Here is a 19,259-nt window from a genome sequence, read left to right as displayed (position 1 = left end):
TCATAATCATACCACAGTGAAAACAGCCCAAATGTCATCAAGAGGCGAGTGGCTAAATAAGTGGCGGCATATCCATAAAACGGAATGCTGTTCAGCACTAGGGAGGAGTGACCTAGGTATGCAGGTAAGAGCAGGAGTGAATTAACCTCCACAACCAGGCTGAGCAAAAGTAGCCAAATGGAGTTCCAGGAAACACTAACCTAATTTGTGTAGACAGACTTCAGATCTGTGATTTCTGAGGCCAGTGGATGGGGCTGAGGATGACCTGGGAAGGAGCACAGAGGAACTCTCTTGTGTGATGGACATATTTTATATCAGCATCGTCCAACACTGCAGAACCTTTACAATAACGGAAATGTCTTGTAATTTGCACAGCGCAGTATGGTAAGCAATAGTCGCACAAATAATCACACAATTCAAATACCATCAAACATTTGAAATGTGACTAGTATAACTGAAGACCTATATTTCATTTTAATGAGCTTTAGTTCATTTGAATTTAAATATCCAGGTGTAGTTAGTGGCTGCCATATTGGACAACACAATGTCCATATCCTGATTGTTATGGTAACTATGTGAAAGCATAAATTTGTCAAAACTTACCAAAATACATGCTTAAGTAGGTATATTTTCTTTTTTTGGTACCAGGGATTGAACCGAGGGGTGCTTAACCACCGAGCCACATCTCCAGCCCTTTTTTATATTTTATTTAGAGACAGGGTCTCGTTGAGTTGCTTAGGGTCTCATTAAGTTGCTGAAGCTAGCTTTGAACTTGTGATCCTCCTGCCTTAGCCTCCAGAGCTGCTGGGATTTCAGGTGTAAGCCACTGCACCTACCAAAAGAGGTATATTTTCTTGTATTCCTTGAACACAGTTTATTTTTAAAAGAGGTAAAGCATTTGCCAATTAACTTTAATATTCCAGTGTTTTAAAGTCAATATTATCATCAATTCATAGGAACATTGAAAATTCCATAGGAAAGGTCCAGTTGGAAAGTTGAGTTTTCTGAATCCACAATAGGTTCTTGCTTTAGAGGCAATACTGAGGTAGTTCACAACCCACCATGAAGACAAATGTATTTCCCTAGTAGTTCACTACTCACCATGAAGACAAATGTGTTTCCCTAATCCCTCATGAGTAACAGTTAATTGGGGAGGGATCATAAACTATATCTATAGTCTTCACTTTTTGAAAAATTGTGACAAAAGAAATATTGTCATTCACCAGAGAACAGAAAAAGCAACAAGGATTCATAGCAGGCAACTACTCCCTATCAATAAGACACAAAATGTCCCAGCCAGAGGAGCCTCCCAGCCCCCAGCCGGCCATGGGCTGGGTACCAAAGGAACAGAAAAGAAAGGGAAGACTTGGTTTCTGCTTTCTTTGAGACACAAAGTAAACATGGCCTTTAGACAATATAAGGCTGATTATAGACACAGGTCTACCTGAAAGCTACAGGGGAAGACTTTTCGGGGTACAGAGAATGAGAAAAATCAAAGTGATCTGGGCTGGGTGGAAATAGCCACACACAGAGGGCGGAGTCCAAGAGATGGATCACAGAGGATGCTGTCACTGGATAGAAGAGGAAAGCTGCAGGGCTGCCCAAGGCTGGTGGTCAGGAATGAGCGTGAGAGGTGACTGGGGACGGGGAGGGGACCGGCTACAATGACACCTTTGCATTTTTACAAAGTCAGAAGAAGTGGAGCTGGGCAGAGGAGAGAGAGAGAGGGAGAGAAGCGGCAAGAAAGACACCTGAGTCAGCAGCGGATGTAAAGTCGGTGAAGCCAACGAGGGGCTGCCTATGCACCTTGGCCTGGAGCTTTCTGGAAAGCCAATGACATAAAGGAAATGAGATCAATTACACGACTCACAGGTCTCCATAAAATGAACGCAGGCCAACATTCCCTAATATATATATATACATATATATATATGTTTTAAAAATCAAAAAAGCATACGGAAAACTGCAACTGTATGGAGTGCTAAGACCTAACCTGGAGGGACAGGGGAGGGACAGGACAGGGACAGCTTCCTTTCAGAAAAGGTGTTGGATCTGAGATCAGATGAGTCAACGCTTTATTTAGGCATAGAAAGGAAAGACTATTCTAAGTGGAGGGATGACTAGGGCAAAGATCTGAGGATGCCAGGACCCTACCATGTTCAAGAACCTGGAAGCTGCCAGTGTGCTGGGAGCTCAGCCGGGAAGGGAGGATGGCAAGGGGTGAGCCTGAGCGGTGGCAGGTGCTGGTACAGGCAAGGCCTTAGAAGCCTCAGGAAGGATTTCAGTTCTATCCCGAGAGCAACTGAAAGGCTTAAAATAGGGGTGTGATGAGTGAGAGCAAACTTTTGTTATGAAAATAGCGCTCTGGCAGCTCGGAGAGTGGCAAGGAGGGGCCCTGCAGAGAAGCCCAGGACCTCAGCTTGGAGGCCACCAAATCCGCTACAGGAGAAACACAAGCTCTTGGATTGGAATGGAGGGGTAGTAATGCAGAGAAGAGGAAGGTCCTGGAGACATGGGAGGCAAGAGCCACAGGAGTGGTGACCATCTGCAGTGGCACACATGGACAAGGGTTTCTGGCTTGGGCATCCGCACAGACGCAGATCCACTGATGAGCTAGGATGCATCTACCTCCATGGCCAGTCTGGGGTGCAGTCCTCACTGACGGTCTCTCTGCCCCACACTGAGCACAGGGAGGGCAAAACATTGAGCAAGAAACCCCAGAGTGTCAGGAGAAGACCAAGTTCAACTTGCCTTACTTCTCCCAGGTTGTGACATGTAAAGCACATGCTGATCCTCTAGCGAATTTTTTTTTTTTTTTTTAAGAAAAAAACAACTTTGAAAGGGTTTTAATGAGTAGAGGCCAGCAGGCAGGGGAGAAAACTCTAAAAAGAACAACTGAAAAAATTTAACACAGAGACGTTTATCTCCGCGTTTACCAACGCCAGTCTCTAAAACAAATTCCTCTGCAGTCTGGGAGGTAGAAAAAAAAATCACCTCCATACCTCACAACATGATTTAAGTCATCTCCCAATGACTATAATTAAAGAAAACTGAGTTAACAGAAAGGGTACCTTATTTTGTCTCCTCATGGACAATTTTCCAGGGAGACGAGAGTCAGCAAAGAATGATGTTAAATGAAAACATACCCCTAATTTTCTCTGGCCTGCCTGGCAGTCGAGATACCAGCAGACACAAGACACCAGCTCTCCCTCCCCCAACATCATCGTCCAAAAGCAGTTTATGAGTCTCCTTTATGACCCCAGCAGCATAACAAGAGTTTTCCAGAACCATCTGAGCCCTCTGTAACTTAAATACCTATTAAAGAGGTTGCGGTCTCGAAAACAATGGTAGCAAATGGGAGATTTTAAACATTGGTGGAGAAGCAACTTATTTCAGAGTCTTGTACAATGTTGAAACAGCCAGACGAAGGACTGGTGTGGGAAAAAAAAAAAGGACTGATGTGGGTGTGTTTTAGGAGGATGTAAAAATGTAAAGGGACAGCTGAGCGCAGGGTTGTCCTTGCAATTATTTCTACCTGTCTGTCTAGACGTCCAGTCAACACTAGAAAGGGCCTCAGATTTGACAAAAGGTTTTAGTTGAATAATAGGTCCTCCAGTCCTGTTTGCAAAAGGAAAATCAACAAGCAAGAAAACATCAGATCTGCGAGGAACAATGAGAAGAGGACTTGCAGGGACCTGTTGTGCAGTGGAAAGCCTGCCGGAGACAAATTATCATGTCCCCTGTTTCTTGCAAAGGGAGCTAAACTTCTGGGCGTTTACTCCTTCCAGATGGCTGCCCTAGTTGGAAGGGAGCCCCCAAGAGTCCTTTAATGTCCTACCAGTGCAAATGACAAGCACTCAATTGCCCAGTAACAAGGTCTTCGGGCTCTACCTAGGATACTTTGAAGCTTTTCCTTTAGTATCCAGCACTTGGCTGGTCTACAGCCATGTTCGATTGGATCCCTTCTTGGGGCTGCTACACACAGCTCCCCCTTGTGGTCAGGTAAGGAGGACAAATTTGGCTTTTATAAAGGATTCCACTAATCTGCCTGGGAAATAGCCATGCTAATAATGACCTGGCTCAATACTGTGAAAACAAGGTTTCAAAAAATTTTTTCAGTGTTCTCCAAACAATATTATTATTTCCTGGACTGCGAATGTCTCTATTCCATTTCAGAACTAGGGCATCTCAGACCAGGAGTTCATCTCCATCTCGTGGCCTGGCTCACACAGGGGCTCATTTTATGTTTGTCGACTCACTAACCAAATAAATAAATCCACCTGCTATGTATCCCACACAATTAGCACATCGATGGAGCCCTTTAAAGCAAAAAGAACTTTGCAGGATCCTTAAAGAAAAACTAAAATGCCTCCTAAGGACAGGATTTAAAGTGTCCATAAGTTATTGTCGCATCATTTCCTTTAATATAAGTAATTTTCCATTTTTTACTTCAGTCTCTTCTTTTGTTGTTGAACAACTACATGATTTCTCTTCTGTAAGTTTCTGAGGGTGTATTTCATGTTTTATAGCACCCTATAAACTCGATGCACTCTTTTGCAGAGTTAGTAGAATCAGACCAAACCCTGCCCCTGGATTTAGAATCCATGGTTTTGGATAATGCTGAGGTTAATCACTCGCAACATGACATGGCATATCTGATACTTCTCCATCCTCAGACTCGAGTCTTCCCCTCATTACAGCATTGACAGACCTTTAAATCATGGTGCCAACAGGTAAAATAATTACAAAGAAAATTGACAAGATCCTGACTGGAAGAAAAGTTATTACCAATAGCACATTAGAGGCAGTTGCTTGCATATTTAACCATCAGGCAATGTTTGCTTTTCCTAAGTAATTGATGAGCTCTGTCTCATGGAAATTAGAAACTGATCATTAACTGATCATTTTTCTGTTTGTTTTTTTTTTACTCTACTAACAGGAAGGTCAAATGCAAATTCAATGCCCAGTGTCAATTACTAAATAGTAAAGCTTGAACATCTGGATCTATGTTTTCTTCCTCCCATCTTTCCTACATAGATTATTCCATCCTTTCTTTTTAACCTTCTATCATTGGTCACATGCGATGAACACATGGAGGAGTTCAGATGTTCCCTGCGTGTGTCAGGAAGCACGGGCCTTCGTGCTGAGTCAAATTGTTCTGTAATAAACACTCCCAGCCCCAAGCACTGCAGCTCACAGACAGTTCTCTCCTATGTATACTTGCCCTGAGCAAAGTAGGTAGAACAAGTTCTTCTGTTGTCTACTTCTCTTGTATTTCCATCAACATTTCCTTGCGACTTCTCCCAGCCTCTGGAATGAAACCAGCCAGACTTCCCTCTGCCAATCTCCCCTCAGGGCATAAATGCTTTTTCCTGAATCAGACACATGCCAATATATTTGACCCTCATATATAGCTTCAAGGGTTAAGAGCCCATTCCTTTTTCTTTCAGGAGGTGACTGCTTCTTTCTAATCTCACAGGTGCAAGCTTGACTCATGGGAGCCTAGAAATGCTGAAGCCCCAAATGCTCTGCCTAGAGCAATGTCTAAGCCTAACCGAAATGCCTGGACATCAGTAGGCCTTCGTGACTGTGCAAGAAGCTTTCCATTGTTGTGACAAAATACCTGAGAAAAGCAACTTAAAGAAGGAAAGATTTATTTGGGCTCACAGTTTTAGAGGTTTCAATCTGTAAGCAGAGACAGACAGACAAAGACAGAGAGACAGAGAGACAGAGAAAGAGGAAAGGCCAGGGCCAGGACCCAATATATCATTCAAGGTAACAACTCAATGACCTACTTCCTCCATATTATGGTTTAGATATTAGGTGTCCCCCAAAAGCTCATGTATGAGACAATGCAAGAAAGTTTAGATGTGAAATGATTAGGTTATGAGAACTTTAACCTAATCAGTGCATTGATCCCCTGATAGAGGATAACTATAGGTAGGTAGGGTGTGGCTGGAGGAGGTGGGTCATTGGGGGTGTGCTATTTTGTCCCTGGTGAGAAACTCTCTCTCTGCTTCCTGGTATCATGTCCTGTGCTGCTTTCCTCCACCACACTCTTCCACCATGATGTTCTGCCTCACGTAGAGCCCAGAGCAATGAAGCTGGTCATCTATGAACTGAGACCTCTGAAACAGTGAGCCCCAAATGAACTTTCCCTCCTCTAAATTGTTCTTGTTGGGTCTTTTGGTCACAGAAATCCAAAGCTAACTAAAATACTCCAACTAGACCCCATTGGGAGCTAAGGTTCCACCATTTCCCAATCTGCCACCAACTGGAGGACAAGTCTTCAACACATGAGCCTTTGGGGAACATTCCAGATCCAAAGTATAATGACAACTAAAGGGCATGCAAACTTCCCAATTGCAGGTGAAACCAAAACTCTTGAGACACAGACATTTCTCAATCCAGCCTTTGCAGATGCTAGCCAGAAAAAGCATCAGATCTCAGGACAAGTCTCCACAACTTCCAGCAGCAAGGACAGATGGCAGCTGGGAAATGTCCATAGGACCTAGAACTAAGAGTATTTTATAACAACAATTTGAGGAAGGAAAACACAAGTTGTCTACATTAAAATTACACTGGCTATAAATAAAAAGGGTAGGATGAGGCGAAGCAGGTCAAGGTTTGGGACAGGAGGCCAATCCACAAGGAGAAGTACTTGTTGCTTCTGGGTTGGATGGAGGCCTGGTGGTCCTGGCAGTTGCCACAGTAGGATTTCAGTCCATGGAATTTACTTGGGGTTTCTATGCTCAGGAATGTTTACAGGTCTTGTGTTGGTTTCCTGCAGCTGCTCACTGATTAACTTCCCTTATCTCTTTCCTCCTCCACGCCTGAGGCTTCCTAATTAAGTCTAGGACATCTCAGAATCTTTCTGTCACCACACCCCTCTCCCCACCCTGCACATCCCCTGCTCTCTGGGTCTGGTGGCTGTGCTTCAGTCTCCCCATAGACACTGGCTAGGTTCAAGGAGAAAAGAGCATTTACACAGTGGGGAGATCAGTGGGCCCCTGGGTCCAGGGTGCAGGGTGGTCAAGAGCTACACCAACAGTGAGGGGCAGAAAACACTGTGGCCTCCAGAAGTGAGACCCAGAGACCATTCCAATGTCACCTAGTTATGCCGTATTTCATTTCCTCATTTGATTTTGAGGAAACATCAGACACACACAAACAAATACTTGTTCTATTTTTTTAAAGGTGGAGGGGCGTGGGGGACATATTCTGCAAAGGTACCATTGTCATAGAAGATAAAGGAAGGTTTTGGAAATGTTTCCGATTAAAGCAGACGAGAGGGACATGACAACTGGATACAAATATCTGGCCTGAGACTGGATTCCACCCTGGAGGAAAATATAAGGGCATCACTGGGTCAACTGTCAACATGGAAATGCAGATGGTAAATTAAATAAATTAGATCAGTGTTAGATGTAATCAAGTTGATAAATACTGTGTGGTTCTGCAAGAGAATGTTCCTATTCTTAGTTAATATGCCCAGAAGTATTCCAGGCTAAAAGGTCTCAATACACATAGTTATGCCACTATATTCCAAAAAAAACCCAAAAACAATTATATATACATTAGTAAGTGAATCTCAGTAAAGAGTGAATGTTATTCTGAATCTTACGGCTTTTCTGAAAATTTGGAATTATTTATAAAGTTAAAAATGGCGACACATCAATATTACACGTAGTAATTTGGCCTCAGTAACTGGGTTTCACTCACATTTCTGCCTCTTAGCGGTGTGGTCTTGAACTATGCATCTCTCTGCAAGTCTTGATCTTCCTATCAGCTAAATGGGTATAGCAGCAACTGAACCAGAGACTAATTAGAAGATTGAAACTAAAATTTATGAATATTGGTGAAGAATTTTGGACAGGGTCTCACAAACATCATCATATAAACTTTTTTGGGGGGATTGGGTTTTCTTCCTTCTTTATTATGCACTGATAATTTATAATTGTACAAATACACAGAGTAAAAAGTGATGTTATGATTTATGAATATAAGGTACAATGATTAAATCAACCTAGTTTACATATGCATCGCCTCAAATACTTAACATTTTTTGTGGTAAGAACAGTTGAAATTTACTCTCTCAGCAATTTTGAAATGTACTATACTCTCTTATGAACTGTATTCACCATGCTGTGCAAAGACTTAAAAAACCATATTCCTCCTGTCTAGTGAATATTTTGTGCCCTTCAATCATCATCTCTCCATTCCCCCTCCTCCTTTATATAAACATTTGATGAATAATCTACATTAATTCTGAAGTTTAAAAAAAAAAGAAAAGAAGTTTTCCAAATCTAAGCTTCCCTCTCAGGATCCACTGACTGGTTAAAATAATGTTAGTCGATGTCTTAATAGACTCAGCATGAACTTAGTATGTTAATTGTTGGACAACCCACCAAAGTCACTTTCAATTCATCAGGTAGGACTGGGAGTGTGGGAGAGATTACGTTACTCATGAAAATACACTTTTTCAAAAGCTGTGAGATGTACTAAATATCAGATATTGAGTTAAAATAAACAGGTAAAAAAGACAACTCATTACTCTTCTGGCACATTTTTAGTATTCTATTGAGCTTCCAGGAAATAAGCAGAGGACAGGATTATATTATTTATGGTCCACCCTATTCTAGGATGCAAAGCAATTAGAAAATCAGAAACAGTCTTCTTACAGCCATAACTTCCTTGTTCAAACTTCACAGAATGTCTTACTACCTACCAAACATCTGCTAAAGGAAAGATAAAAACTTACATATTTGGTCTCTGCTCTAATTTCTGCTGGAAGACAGCAGAGCTGGGGCAGCTAAGTCTTTTTTGCAGAGTTCCTGAAGTCTCTTGCTGAGAGAGTCCTTACGTCAGCAGGGCCTGAGCAAGCACTGTCTTCAGCCACCACAGACTTGTGCTATAGGGCTCATCGAGAAAGCACCAGGTTGTTCCCCCGAGTTCCAGGAAGGTGACCACCTAAAACCATCCAGGTGGAGAGCAGGTCAAGGTGACTGCACCGTGGAGGCATGGTGAGGAATGTTCCCAGAGGTTCCCCCAAAGATCTGCCACCCATCTGTCCCTCTAGCCACGCCACACTTGGCCCTGATCAAGCCAGTCTCTAGCAAGTCACGTGCCTCGAACACTCTGTCTTGACCCCACATCTCACAACACTGCTTTTAGCCCTGAGTTGACACCATAGACTTGCCCTCGTGGACATGTTATAAGAAATGGGTTCACCAATCTGCCAATACTTTAAAATAAGAAGTTCATCTAAAAAGACTCTTGACTTGAAAGGAAAGCTCCCTAGTATTCGTTCGTTTTTGAGAAATTTACCCCAGCTCTAAAATGGACTGCCCTACCTGGAACAGCTATATACAAAAAGTCATAAAATTGTCTATGGTTTTACAGTGAAATTGAAACTTATTGAAATTCCCTAATCCAATAAGGCATGCCAAGGATTGTGTGATTGTTGCTGCTATTATTTGTCAAACAATGAAAGTGAGGTAACATGATGACATATAAAAATAAAAGTGGAATGAGCGTGCCACTAACGGGCCTTTTTACAGAAAGCGTTTCTCCACCCCATTTCCTTTTGCTGTCAGCCAGCTAGACTGCTGACCATTTAGTTAAAAAACAATGGTACAAAAGATTCCCTCACATGTGCCAGTTTCTTTATGTACCAGGAAGGAAAGTTGGAGGGGAAATGACAGAATAGAGAAAATCACATATACAGTCAGGATGCAGGGGAATCCACTGATGGTTTTCTAACTGTTTTCTTGGGGTCTGCTTTATACTTTATTTCCAAATGTGCAGGTTTCCTTGATTATCTAATATTATGGTGTGGAAATGAGGTGTCCCCCAAAAAATTCTGTGTTAATGCAGGAGGTGAGTTAATTAGATTATGAGAGCTATAGCATCATCAGTGGATTAATCCATTGAATGAATTAATAATTTAAATGGGTTACTTAGTGGTAACTGTAGGCAGGTAGAGTGTAGCTGGAAGAAGTAGGTCACAGGGGTATGCCTTGGGAATTATATATTTCGTCCTTGGTTCCTTGAGTTCTCTTTCTGCTACCCAGTTGCCATGAGCTGAGAAGATTTTGTCTGCCATACCCTTCCGCCATGATGTGCCTCACCTCAGGCCCACAGTAATAGAGTCAACTGTCCATGAACTGAACCTCTGACACTGTGAGGCCCAAATAAACTTTTCCTCCTCTAAGTAGTTCCTGTCAGTTATTTTGGTCACAGTGATGAAAAGCTGAAATATCTGCCTATCAGACTGGACTCTGGAGCTGGGTGTAGTGGCACACACCTATAATCCCAGCAGTTCAGGAGGCTGAGGCAGGAGGATCACTATTTCAAAGCCAGCCTCAGCAACTTAGTGAGGTCCTAAGCAACTCAGCAAGACTCTGTCTCTAATAAAATATAAAAAAGGACTGGAGATTTGGTTCAGTGGTTAAGTGCTCCTAGGTTCAATCCCTGGTACCAGAAACAAAACCCAAAAATCAAAAATCTAGACTCTGATCTGCCTCAGTGCCCTGGCATTCAGATTGAGTTTTATTCAGTTCCTATGATTCTGGCTTCTGGATCTTCAACAGAACAATCCTGCCCTACCTTCTTTTAATCTGATCATTCTTCCCAGTCTTGATCCTTCCTTTGTTGCTTTTTTTCCCAGTTTACTTGAGATATAATTGACAAATAAAAGTTGTATATTTGTGAAGTACTATGTGATGTTTTAGAAAATGGTTATCACAATAAAGCTAATTAAACATATCTACACCACTTCACCTAATTTGTGTGTGTGTGTGTAGAATACTTAAGAACTGCCATCTTGGCAAATCTCAAGAATACAGTGCTCTATGATTACCAGTAGTCTTCATGCATACTGTCCAGTACATCTCCAGAATTTACTCTTCCTGTGCAGTCGGCAATCACAAAGGGAGACTTCGTTCCCGTTGACCAACATCTCTCCATTTCCTTCACCCTCTATTCTCTCTCCATTTCTTCCTTGGGTTTTGCATCAAAATAAGTGAGGGCTGGAGACTCCCCAGTTGCCATGACATAAAAGAGGTGCCATGTCTGACCTAGCAGGCTCAGGAGGGGTGGAGAGGGGTTGGTAGAGGATAAGGCAGAAGGTAGTGGCATTTTTCTGTAAGTATTCTAATGTACATGAGTGTCCATAAAGATCTCTCCCCATCCTGAGAAATTTCTCTTGGACCTCAGAACCAAGAAAAGCAAAGCTCTACTATTTACAATGGCCAAGACAGGGAATTCTTTGATGTGCACATCAATGAATGAATGAATGAATGGTCGAAGAAAAGGTGGTATTGAAACACAATGGAATATAATTCAGTCATAAAAAGAATGAAATTCTGTCATTTGTAACAATATAAATGAAATTGGAGAATGTCGTGTTAAGTGAAATGAGCACAGAAAGACAAATACCAGAAGTTCTCACTCATTTGTGGAAACTAAAAAATAGTTGACCTTGTAGAAGAAGAGAGTAGACCTTGGGTGGCTGGAAAGGGGGCGAGGAGAGGAGAGAGAGATTGGACAGTAGGCATCAAAACAGAGAAGGCATCAGCTGCTAGAGAGCTGATTGTGGACTATGGTTCACAACCATTTATGAATCTTTTATAAAGAACTTGAAGAAAGGAGTTTGAAGTTTCCCAACTCAAAGAAATGATACATGTTTAAAGAGAGGGCCATGCTAATCTCCCTGACTTGATCATCATACAATTTATTCACATACTGACTTATCATGCTATGCCCCATAAATGCGCACCATCATCATGTGTCAATTAAAAAGAGAACAGCTAAGTTGTCCTGCACAGCCACTGTGATACTGCAGGGCCCAGGGCTCTGGCCCCTTCTCTTCTCCCAGAGAAGGACCTTTGGAAAGCTTCCGCACATCTGGCTGGGTGCTTGCTCCTCTTCTTCTTTACTCTTTGAGCTGAACCTTATCTTGCTTCGCCCCTCATTATCATACTGACCTCTGACCAGCCAAAGCCACGCTCCGCTTTGCCTCCCATGCATGTTCCAACCACAGGGGCGACTTCTCTGAAGTCATTACTCTCAACCTGTGTATCGGCTATGCCCCTGCCCTGAAAGTCCCTTCCCAAATTCTCAGGCCCAGGCTCTTTTTATTGACACCCAGAGCCCAGCAGCTTTCAACTCCCAATCCACAGCCACCGCCCACCCCAGCCTCCTTCTGCTACATTCACCTTTCCTGATCCTCTCAAAATCCTTATTTGTTGCCTTATCTCTCTTTCTACTTGCCCCTAAAATATGACTCCCATGTGAGAAGCAATGCTTGCCTATCTTATTCATGGCTGGGTTGTCACAGCCAAAATACTGCCTGGGGTAGGATATGTGCTAACAAGTGGCTATGGAATGAGCCTCAGGAACATGGTGGACCTTGTAACATGGGTGTTCTGATGACTGTGTTCCCTGGGACATTCACAGTCAAGGTGTGGCTCACTTCTCATACTTGTACAGACTATATGAGTTTGAGAGAGCCATCCTTAGCTCTGGTCCTACCTTGTGTTTCTCTGCTATGTTCCTCTTGAGCTGTTTCACTCACTGTAAGAGAGCTTATATTTGTCCACTGTTTGTTATTATAACAAAATAACTGAGGCTAGGTAACTTATTTTTTCCTATGCTAGAGATTGAACCCAGGATCTTGCTCAAACTAGACAAGGACTATACCTGTGAGCTATGGCCCCATGCCCTGGGCACCTTGTAAAGAACAGATGTTTAGTTAGCTTACCATTTTGAAGGTTCGAGGACATGGCATCAGTATTGGCTCAACTCTCGTGAGGACCTTATGATGAGTGACTTCACAGAGACAAATGGGAGACAGCAATCACGTGGGGATAGGAAGCCAGAAAGGCTGTGGAGGGGCCAGACTTGTTTCTTTATAATAACCATCTTATAAGAACCACTTCGGGGTCCCCCAGGAGTTTTCCTTTCCAAGGGCACACTCCAACCACTTACGGACCTCTCTTTAGACCCCCCACCTTTTCAAGTTTCCACACCACCTCCCATGACCATGGCCCTGAGGACCCGGCTCCCACACATGAACCCTTGGGGGACAAACCACAGCCAAAGCACAGCACAGCTAAGCGCATCATGGGGACCTTCTCAGCCCTACAATGTAGTGACACGTAAAACAGGTGAACTTCTGTCAAGCTGTACAAAATAGACTTGTGTGCAGAACGAGAGAAATCAGTTCCCTGTGTTCTCCAACAACCAAGAGCTGGTCAAAGCAAAACCAGATGCCCTCCCCACCTGAGGCAGGGCTGGCAGGCCACAGGCACCATCAAGCGAATCCCAAGGTCATGACCAAAGTCAGTCCCCTCCCCCCACCGGCCCCCCTCCCCCTGCTGTCAGGACCACAGGTCCCAGGTTGACCCTGCCTCAGGACCAGCAGAGACATAAGATGAGAGGGAAATGAGACCCTCCCACTCGGCTGCATTAGCAGGCTTTTAATTATAAGTCACGCTAAGAATCTTTTTGGCTTATAATGTGTCTTTTTTAATTTCTAAAGGAAATTCTAACCGGGTAAAAACACATAACATAAATGTTAACCATCTCCACCATTTTTAAGTGGCCAGGACAGTAGTGTCGGGGCAAACACCATTTTACTTTGTTTCCGTGAACTTGACTCATCCAGGTGCCTGTATGAGTGAAGTCATAAAGTATTTCTCCTCTTGTGATTAACTTATTGCACTTACCATCGTGTCCTCCAGGTGCCGAAGCAGGTGTCAGAATGTCCTAGCCTCTGCATGCATGCCCCCCACCCTCAGCTGACCCAGGTGCTCTTGACCCATCTCGGCTCAGCTTGCCATTTCCTACATGGCCGGCTCAGGCCACGCCCACTCTTCTCGGGCCTCCCTGCAGGTAACCACTCCGCTAGCATTTTGCAGACAACTTCTGCTTACATGATCTGGCTTAGCAAATGGCAATACCAGTTGGCAAAGCCAGAAACCTAAATCCTTCTATTCCTTCAGGCCCCATATCCCTCCCATGACCAAGAGTAATGGAGTTGGCCTCTAATATCCCAGAACCTTTTCACTTTTCATGGCCACCATGGCAAATTTTCGAATGCCAGTTACAACTGTTGTCAACTGGACAACTGCCAGGGCCTCCTAACTGCCCTCCCTGATCCCAGGCAGCCCACCCTTTCCCACCCCAATTCCCATGTGACGATGCTGCCCCTCAGGAGTGCCCTCCATGGCCTGGCGCACAAAGCCCTCCTCGGCCAGAGCCCATCTCCCGCATTGGTCCTGCCTCTGCTTGCTTCAGTCTTGTGTGCGCCCCTGTTACACATCAACCTCTCCACACGGTCCCGGCTTGCTCCTGCTGATTCTCCACCTGGCACATAATTACCATTTTCCCCATGGCCTGATTCTGCCTCTGCATTCATGGATTTCATGGATCACCTCCCGCCCTGTCTTCTTATTCCTAACTCTTAGCTCCTGCACACTGCCCAATACTGGAGCACCTGTTTGCTATGTCTCATTCAGTTGTGGGAGGAATTGCTTCTTTCCCCAGATTCCCACAGTCACCCTGGGTTCTTTGCACATGTTGTCAGGGCAGAAGGTCATATTCCCATCCCCAGTCCCGCTTCTGTTCCATGGTTAGGAGCCATCTCATAGAGTATTCGTGCATAACTTTCTCAAAAGCCCCAGTGTGAAGCCTGAGTGACACATGAACAAATGCACACAGAGGAATGTTTAAATTGTGAATTACAGGCACAAAAGGAACCATAAACAATTTAAACTAGTGGAGAATCGCCCTGCTGTGGGCTCTGTCTCCTACCAGATTCATGCACAAGGGCTGAGTCACAGAACAACAATGAAGAATGGTCATTCAGTCCTGTGGCAGGAACCACGGAGGCGAAGGTCATAGACAGACTTTCATTTTATGTTCCCTGTTTTCAGTAGCTTATGAAAAATTAGCCTTTCTGTCTGAAGCTTTCTTTGTCCAAGCTCAAGTTTCATTTTGGAAATTCTGAACGAGTTCTCTTCAATGGAAATGAATCCCTTTTCCACATTAATAAAAAATTTGAAATGCTTCTGAACACGTTGGTGGAACTTGGAAAACTGGTTGGTTAGAAAGGAATGAGGGCTGGCAAGTGGTTTTAATAAGAAAGATTTTGGAAAAGTGGGAAGTTTTTAAAAGAAAGATGTTCCTTCAGGGCACGTACTTTTTTTGAATTAACAGGTTTAGGAAATGGAATTTGAAAGGTCCTAAGCTCAAGTAGAAATAACAGAAGAGAAACAGGTCATCGCATTTGTTTAATATTTTTATAGAAAGACATCTTTTTTTTACAAGACTAACTACAATTTTCTATTCTCTCTTGTAGATCTAACTTCATATTTTAATGTGCATTATCTCAAATTGATTCCTTGACTAGAATAATATAATTAATTCAGTGCCATGTCTGAAATCTGGAAATAATGTTTTCAGGTTTCTTAAGAAGGCATCTAATGTCATATTTAGAAATTTAGACCAACACCCCCAAAAAATCAATTGGAAATTAAGGAACTAAATGAAACAAATTAATTTTTCCTCAAAAGTAAGAAAAGGAAAACAAAATAAACCAAAATGAAGTACAATAGATTAGTAGAGATAAAAGCAGAAAATAATGAATTTTTAAAAATAAAAATGCAGAATGAATGGGTAATGTCAAGATATTTTCCTTTAAAAGTCCAATAAAATAAAATAAGATAAAAAAAAAACCCTTGGCAAATGTGTATAGAGAGAAAGAGAAACAATAACACCACCCCTGTGAATCTGTAACCTGAAGATGTGATCACAGTGTCTCTAAATCTGAATGAAAAGAGGAAATGAGATCGTTCCTAGAACAGCCAGTCATCAGAGCAATATCAGAAGGAAATAGGAACCCACCTGGAAAACAATCGCTAGGAGAAAAAATGAAAACGTTTTCAAAGAACTACCCCAAAAATGAAATCGTAGATTCAGATGGATTTTAAAGATAGTTTTATCGAAGCCCTGAGGAAGATATGACTAGTCCCTCTATGAGTTAAACTATCCCAGAATACAGAAAAATATCAAGCTTCTACTTCAACTTACAATGACTGCATAGTCTTGACATCAAAACATGAGAAAGAAAAAAAAAAATACTGCCTAATCTAATGAAAAATACAAAGGTTCTAAACAGAATACTAGTAAATGAAAAGAAGAATGTACCTGTAGGGCACTAGAAGAGTAATATGCCATAACCAAGTGAAGTTTATTCCACTTAGGCAAAGCTAGTATGATGGCAGTGAATCTGTTAGTATAAATTACCCCCAAATACTTCAAACAACTTAAAAAATAAACTTAAGTAAAGAGGAATTTAGTATACAGATTCAGAAAACCAAAGGTTAGGAAATAGAGGTGGACATCACAAGGTACTAGAATTAGGACTTGAAATTCCAGGATACAAGGGAGCCAGCTACTGCCTTGAAGTCTCTGCCCCTGTCCCTTTGGGAGGAGGCACAGTCCTGACGTGATTCGTTCTTTGTCCTCAGAAAATCCACTAACTCACCTCTAATGTAGGGTCCATCGTGCTTATCCAAAATGCCAGCCTCAGCCCCCAAGGATACACATGACCTTCTAGACATTTTCTTTTTTAAAATATTGCTATGCCCTCTTCTCTCCCCGTCCCCACTCTTCCCTTTCTGTGGAATTAAATGTAAGTTAGATGTTTTCACTCAATGTGTGTCTCTTACCCCCTGCAGTTATTTCTTTTTTCTCTTTGTGTTTCCTTCTTCTGACCTATTGTTCAGTTTACAATTCTCTCTTCAGCTGTATCTAATCTCAGAAGATGACGACTGGATTAAGTGGCAAATGCATGAGTAATTTTGCCAGAAATTGCAGTTTCCTTTCATGAAATTGTACCACTTTGTATCCTCACTCACATGTAAAATGACTGTTTTCCCATAAGTTCACTACTAATTTACATTGTCAAACATTGGGAATTTTTTCTGAGATAGTATCTCAGAGTTTTGACATGCCTTTCTGCTCTGTGAATGAGGGCCATTCGCATACTTCTTCTGTGACCTCTCTAGTCATACCTTTAGCTATTGTGGTAGGGGGGTGGTCTTTTCCTTCTCAATTCTTAGGAAATCCTTATGACATGAAGTTCACTAATGCTTTGTGGTAAAAGTTGTATATTTTTGCAACTGGTAATTATCCTAAGCCTTACTTACATTGTTTTTCTCAATGCTATCAAATTTATCAATCTCTTATTGACCTAGATTTTTTTAATCAGAGTTAGAATTCTCCAATCTTAGATTATAAAAATAAGATTCACTAGGGTTTTATTATTATATTTGTTTGTTTTTCAAATACTAATACATTTGTAATTTATCCTGGAAAACACTGAGAAAAAACTCCAATTTACCTTTTGCTTACAGCTATCCAGGTGCCTCAATGCTATTTAAAATCCTCTGGCTTCAGTGTTTGCTTTGAATGATACTAAATTTTCCTTAGACATATTTCTGGATGTCTTATTCTGATGCAGTGATATAGGAGTCTTTTTTATTAATCAGTGTTTTACTGTATTCTGATAGGATTACCCATGCACTACATTGGTGTTCTTTCCAAGTATTTCCTGTTTTCCAAGTATCTCCTTGTTTATTCTTCTATATAACTTTGTAATCAACTTGTCTAGAAGTTTTTGTTAATGGTGCATTGAATCTATAACTAATTTAGGGAGAAAAACATGTTTATAATGTTGAGTTTTCCTACTCAATAGCACAGTATGCGTCTCAATTCCTTCAAAATAATTCTGAAGTCTTTCAAGAATATTTTACAGTCTTTGCATTATTTGTTGCCTATCTTATTAGGCTTATGTGTATTTAAATTTTGTTACTATAAACAGGTCCTCTCTTAAAACAGTTTGTATATATGAAGGTTATTGATTTCAATAACTAATTACATATGCTGCTATTTTCTTATTTTATTATCTAATACTTTTTCATTGACTCTGTTGAGAGCTTCCAGATATACAATTATATTTTCTGAAAAGAAGATAGTCTGCCTCTTCCTTTCTGATTTTTATGCTTCTAATTGTTTTCTCTTATTTAACTGCCTTAGCTAACATTCCAATGCAATGTAAAATAACATCCTTGTCTTATTCCTGAGTGTAGGAAAATGTTATAGGGTTTGACATGGGAAAATTAAGTATGAGGTTAGCATTTGGATTGATAGATACACACATACATACAGATAAACACACACACACACACACACACGCACACTTTTTAAGGTTAAAGTAGCACCATGCTATTTTTTCTAATTGCATTCCAGATATTTGTTTTTGAAATATTATTTGTAGAAATGATTTGGGGCCTCAGATGATACATCTTGCCCCAAGAGAGGACTCTCCCTATGTATGCCATAACCCCGGGGACACTGTTGACACCCAGATTTGTCCCATTCCAATTTAGATTTGAATTTGGAATTTTAGATTTTTAGGCTTGTTGAATCACTTGAAGAGCGGCTGTGGTCCACATGGAGGTTAATTTAGTTCTAGTCCACCCTTGCTTTAAGGGGCAACTCTTCAGGGGTCCAAAATTGTGGGGTACTCCCAATACCTCCTATCCTGGCAGGTCCTGGATCACGCTTTTTCTTTCTAGCCCCAGAGGGTTTTGAAAAGTACAGTTCAATCTTTCAGATGCCCTTTCAAGATCTGAAAATGTTTCCCAGGACAAAAGTAGCCCCAGTACTATGTTCGCTCTCTTGATCTCTGTCAGACGGTGGCCTGTAAGTCCTCCTGACCTTTTTAGTTCTTCGTTTCTTTCCCTCTCTGGTCATTCTGACTATCCTACTCTTTCTTCCGGGCTAATCACCATCATGGCCCCTAAAAGCCCTGGAAAGTCAGAAGCACAGGGGGCCTTCCAGTTCCCGTGAAGCCCCTTTCCTGCTTTAAACTTGTGGGGATGACTCGCAGGGAGAGAGAAGAGGGGAAATACTTTGCTTGTGAGCCAGGCATGGCTGGGCTGGGCGGGACTGTACTAGCTTATTAAATTCAACTGCTGAGGTCCTAAGTGCCACTTCTGGTATCTTAGGGCCTGGGCTAGGGATGTATCAAGGGGCAGGAAGGGAATTATCATCTTTGCCCTCCAAGTAGAAGCACTATAAAGCCCCTGCCCACCACCTTGCCTGATTCTGAGAATCTCGGCCTTGAGATAAACCTTGAGCCCCAGTGATCAGTCTCTTTCCAGGTGGTTGAACCCACTCTTCATCCT

This window comes from Sciurus carolinensis, chromosome 7 (assembly GCF_902686445.1).
Source record: "Sciurus carolinensis chromosome 7, mSciCar1.2, whole genome shotgun sequence".
Classification (NCBI taxonomy): Eukaryota; Metazoa; Chordata; class Mammalia; order Rodentia; family Sciuridae; genus Sciurus; species Sciurus carolinensis.
Note: the sequence above shows the minus strand (reverse complement) of the source record.